Source organism: Limulus polyphemus, unplaced genomic scaffold (assembly GCF_000517525.1).
Source record: "Limulus polyphemus unplaced genomic scaffold, Limulus_polyphemus-2.1.2 Scaffold922, whole genome shotgun sequence".
NCBI classification, from domain to species: domain Eukaryota; kingdom Metazoa; phylum Arthropoda; class Merostomata; order Xiphosura; family Limulidae; genus Limulus; species Limulus polyphemus.
In genome coordinates this window covers 263,632-269,439 of record NW_013666532.1, presented here as the reverse complement: position 1 = coordinate 269,439, position 5,808 = coordinate 263,632, and positions in this window count along the sequence as shown.

The window sequence follows — 5,808 nt, the reverse complement described above, 5'->3', positions numbered from 1 at the left end:
AGGCTGGTATATAAAAGAGGGTGACAACGTGACAGAATAATGTGTGTAATTGATCTGCAGTCAGAGAGTATTATTGAGCACGTTCGTTGTTATAACGTTTGTTTTAGCGCGATTGTTGAAATTAAGTGTATCGTAAAGTTATATTCGGAAAGAATAATCCAGTTTTATTAAGTAAGGACTTGTGTCGCTAAAGTTTCGTCGGAACGAAGTTACGGAAAGTTAATTAACGAACGGAGACGTAACAATACTGTTTAGAAGATAAAAATTTCTGATTAGGTGGGTTTCAAAGTGTTATTCTGATGAGATAATATTTAGAGTTTTGATAATCAATTATAAATATCAATAATATCAAAAACTCTGACCTGTATATTTTTAGATATTTAAATGACCATAAAAATATGTAGTAAGCCGGGTACCAAGTATAATTAGAGATTATTCCAAACCTCAAACATTACTTGTACCAGAAAACTTATGGTTTTTAAATATAGCAGTTTGGAGTTGAGTCTCACTTATTGTGTGAATGTGGGCTTGCGCGGGAGCGCAGTTTCATTCAATATGATGAAATCACAGAAGAGTGTGAAACGTTTAGTTAATAACGACGAAATACGGAAAATGATAACATATTCAGTGCAGAGTACTGTGGCAAGTGCCAATCCACTCTCTTTGAAACGGTTCAGATGTTAAAGAGGACAGACAAGAGTGTTGATCTTTTTGACAGATTGGTATTGAAAAGGATTCAATCTGACTGCCAGATTCCATGCTTCCTGATGCATCTTCCAGTAGTTAGTGCAGTAACATACCATCTTATACTTGTTACATTGACGAATATTCTTTTCATTTTTTCAGCAAGGGTTGAAATCTATATACTATTGTCGACATCATCCAAATTTAAAGCTATTGTAAAAAATAGTTTCATCTGCTCCAATGCTTTTTTGTATAACTGCTACAAATTCAACAGCATTGATTGAGGTTTTTCTTCCACTGCAATAACCATATAATGACGAAAGAAGTAGTGGTTCAATATGATATGCAAGCTTTCTAGCCACGGTCTTTCCTGGGATTGTGCCAATGATGTTTTCTTGTACAAATAATCAATGACTTTGAAGATTATAATAGACCTTTATAAGTTTCAATAAGGATGTGATAAAGACATATTTCCATGTTTCAGTGATGCTACCAGTTGACCAGCTATGATGATACTCTAACACTAAATTCAACAAGATGGCTTCTATAAGCTTCTTAAAAGTATAGGTTTTTACATTTCTGGATCTAAAATTTCACCTTTAGGTGCAATTATGGCTTTGTGCATCTCGTTCAAGTTAAAAATGGTTTCCACATCCACATAGAGTTGTAGTTCAAATAAGGATTGCTGTAGCTTCAGCCTCTCCTGTATTTCACCATGGTTATATTGGTTAAAGTATCTGTTGCATGAAGACCTTACCTTGCTCTTCATTTGTATGGAGTGGGGTATTTTCATAATAAAAGATGACTGCATTTACATGTTTCTTGATTCGGTGCCAGCCATAAGCTTGTGAAACCACTAGAATAAAATGCTTCCAAGGCTGACCAGCTGCATAGTTCATTACATTTTATGTTTTGTGCTTTGGAAGCTCATTGCTTCCTATAGGGCTAAACCTTAATTCTTTCCATCCTTACCTTCTCAGAGTCAGTATGTGGTAAGAAGTTAAAGCCAGTGAGAGTGAATATTTCAGGTTCTGAAGGCTTAGTCTCTTGAAAAGCACGATATCATGAACTTAAAAGAACTTCTCAAGGCATTATTTGATCCTCCTGACGTTGCCATAATCTACAAGAATGATCATAAAGAAAAAACCGCATATTCAAAACTGTCATATATTATGAATTACTTGCACTAAGAAAATTAAATTTCACCAGAGACACACTGGGAATCACTAGTTTTATTTAAGTGAGTTTTGTTAAAATACAATACTTAGATCTTTATCTAGTCTTGTTTTATATCAACATATCATATGTTTCTACCTTAATGTATTGATATTTATATTGAATTTATCAGTTATTTGTGGTTATTAGGTTTCATATAACATGTTCTCAATAAATTCATTAAGTTAATCTCATTCTAGTGCCTTTGTTCGTTTGCCATTCTTTAAGAAATAATATGTGATCTACCCATGAGTGACATTTGCTGTAATATTGAACATCGTGCAAGAATGTCAAAAGTAGTGCCACTCATTGGTAGAACAGGTTATGTTTCTAAGCTATGGCCTCACCTAGATTTGAATGAGAATGAGTAGTGCCATTCACTGTGGATAAATGTGATTTTTTTGCAAAGTGAGGAATGCTGGATTTGGAGTCTGATAAACGAGCTTGAAGTTAACCAATCTGAAGGAAGATCCAGTAAAAGTGAGATTCCAGAATATAAAGCAAGTGCTTGTGTTTAGTGCTTTAATATAAAGTGTCAGTTCATATTTTACTTTGTGTCCAGTCTTTAAATTTTATCATCAGGACTCAGTTATTCAGAGATCCAATATTATTATGTAATAAATACCAGGAACAAATCTTTTGCTATTCTGTGGACCCATCCAAAAAACAAGAATATAACTAGAATGAACAATAAAACAATACAATATTTATTTTTAAAGCTTCATATTTTGATACTCTTCATCAGCAGTTGAAAGATGATATAGCTCATGAAGTGTAGTTTGTCATAGAATGATTGTGTTTTCTAACGTACTTAGCTTAATTAATAAGTTTTATAATACAGTCAGTAGTGAAGATACTTTGGAACATACCAGAGTCTGGTTCCTGGAATAAAGTTTTTTGATTTTATTAGGAGGACTGCTCCAGAAACTATGAAAAACAAAAAGTAGGCTTGATTTAATAAAACGCTGCAAAGCAGAAATCGCCAAGTAAAATAATAAAGAAAACCCATTCATTACATAATACCTAATCTTGATATTTATTTCCATGAGTCTTCAGTGCCAGTACAGTCAACATATTTTTGAGTTAATTGCATGTGTTGTCACTTGATTTTGCAGCTATTTTACATAATGAAGTTATGCTCGAAGATGATTATGAGAAAAATGGTTTTAATAGACGAAATTTTCAAAATTTGTTTTTTGTACAGTTTCCATATAACGCATTTGTCAAGACAGTCATTAAGCTCTATTTGCTTTACCTATCTATTGTTCTGTGTCATTCAACTAGAGTATCATTTTTTGCCTTCCCGTGGGAAGGATAACTACAAGGTATATGAAGTTCGGCAATTATATTTCCTATTAGCAGTCAGGTGACCTCTTGAGATAATATATCAATCTCATGTTTCATTGTGAATGGCCTGATACGTGTTTAGCGCTAATCACTTTGGATAAGTCTTATGTTAACAAGTAAGTGAAGTAAGATTTATTCAATATGGAATACAATCTTGACAGATACAATCTGGGGCAGGAGATCAACAGCAGTAGTCTTGTTTACTATTTGATTTGAGTTAAAACATCTTCAAATCTAAATCTCCAGACAGGCGACTAGGCATTGTGGCAAGTAAAGTACATATTTTCACTGTGTTTGTTTAATATAAAGATTATATTTTCTGATTTTACATTTGGGTTCAGTCTCCCCCCCCCTCCCCTCTCTCTCTCTCTTTATTTCTCGCAAACTCAGTCAATGAATACAGTGTATGAATATCTTATTAATCAATGGTCCTATCTTGTCACTCTTTTGGGAAATTAGTGCTATAAGAAAGCACCACAGAGTAGACGGGAAGGAGAAAATTTTGGTGTGATAACCATAGGATACCTTATTGTTGAATTTCCTATATTTCACCCGGTTTGTTTACCGCCCTTCACATATACTCTTAAGTATTTAAGTCTAAAAAGGATTCACTTTAAGGAAATGGCATTTTCTGCCGCTCGAAGAACTTATGAGTGAGGCAATGAATTAGTCACTGAAAGAAGATAGTTATCTGAAAGTGTTGATGGGTCTAGGAAAAGTCCTCTCCAGGACCTAAGAATTTTTCCAATTCTGCAATAGTCCATGACTTCTTTTACATTGTAGCTGATGGCTCAGGAAGGAGAGCTGCCAAGTCTCGTGCACCCAGATTAGTCAGTCAAGTTTTCCATCTGAAGACTGACCTTAATTCAAGAGAAGTATGAACGATTGACAATGGTCATACGATATGGTGCCTTACTAGTCTGATATCAAGTCTCAAAATGAATGGACAGCTGCTAACAAATCTAATAACTTGTTAGTTTAATATACGGATGTATTGGGGGACCATGTGGCTGGTCGGGGTCAGACAATAATGACTCAATATCACATAGCTACAGGTGATGCATGTCTGATTAAACAATCACCACATAGGCTTCGCTGGATCACTCGGGATGTAGTGCTGAGATACAGTGGTTGTTAAAGGACAGGAGCATAAAACTTTCATAGAATGCTTAAATATTTTCAGTAGTGATCGTGAGAAAGAAAGAAGGCATGCCCAATTTCTGTGTTGATTTTAGATGAATGAATACCACAGCTTACATCAATGCTTTTCTTTTCCCACGAGCAGATGAACATCTGAATGCATTGCAGAGTTCTTGTTGGTTCAGCACTTTACATTTGGTGTCCAGGTACTGGCAAGTTGGACTGGGTGGCGAGAGTTTACTTAGCTTTTACCACGAAAAATAGCATCTATAAATTTTGCATCAAGTCATTCAGCTTGAGAAACACGTCTGATACTTTTGAGAGGCTAGTGGAACTTAACTGAAAGGGTTACATTGGGAGAAAGTCCTGGTCTATGTTGATGACGTCTTGATGTTTGGTCGCATATTCAAATCTACAGCTGAGAACCTGCAAATGGTATTCCATCAAATAAAATGGCAGGTTTGAAATTCAGACCTGTAAAATGTGCACTTGTGGGCATGATAGTGAATTTGTTTTGCCCATATAGTGAGTATTAATTAATCTTCACATATCCTGCTAAAAACGTAGCAGTGAGAAGTTGACCTCAACCTATGTCAGAGCAAAAAGTCTGGAGTTCTTATTGCTTTGCTTCATACTACCTAAAAATACACTCAAAATAAACACAACTCCTTCGTTGTATACACAATTAAACGTACTGAAGATCTAGTGCCTTTTATCAGGTATGCCCAATAGAGTTTCAATTAGTTGGCTGGATCAAGCAAGTGATTTCCTCAAAACGTTGTATGACATTTTGCCATAAAAATCATTCAGTAGCTCTGAACGCAAGGGTTGCAATGCCTTTTTAATCATTGATGTTTCACCTACTTGGCCATCCTAGCTTATGATGATCAAACAACTATCACTCAGTATTTGGTGTTTATCTCTTAACGAAACTTTGCTCAATAGCTCAGACAGCAAAGGTCATAATGCCCCTTTCAGCTTGGTTTTCGTGCCTCTAGGTAATATATTTAGGTGTGCAAGCTATTGATGTAATACTGTACTGAGTATTACATCTATTCACTCCAGCCATCCTAACTTCTTATAATAGAGTGGTAGTCATAAAAAGCAGTCATTACATTTTTTTCGAACAATACAACCCAATTGCTCAAAAAGCAAGGAAGAACCTTAACATAACAGCAAATGTACAACGATGATGTACCTGATGATGACAGAACCTTGTCGAAACTTTATACATTTGCTGTTATGTAAAACTTACATTGAACTTTTTCTTGTGCCCGGTTTGGCCAGGTAGTTAAGGCGCTCGACTCACAATCTGAGGGTCGCGGGTTCGAATCCGCATCCCACCAAACATGCTCGCCCTTTCAGCCGTGTCAATCCCACTATTCGTTGGTAAAAGAATAGCCCAAGAGTTGGCGGTGGGTG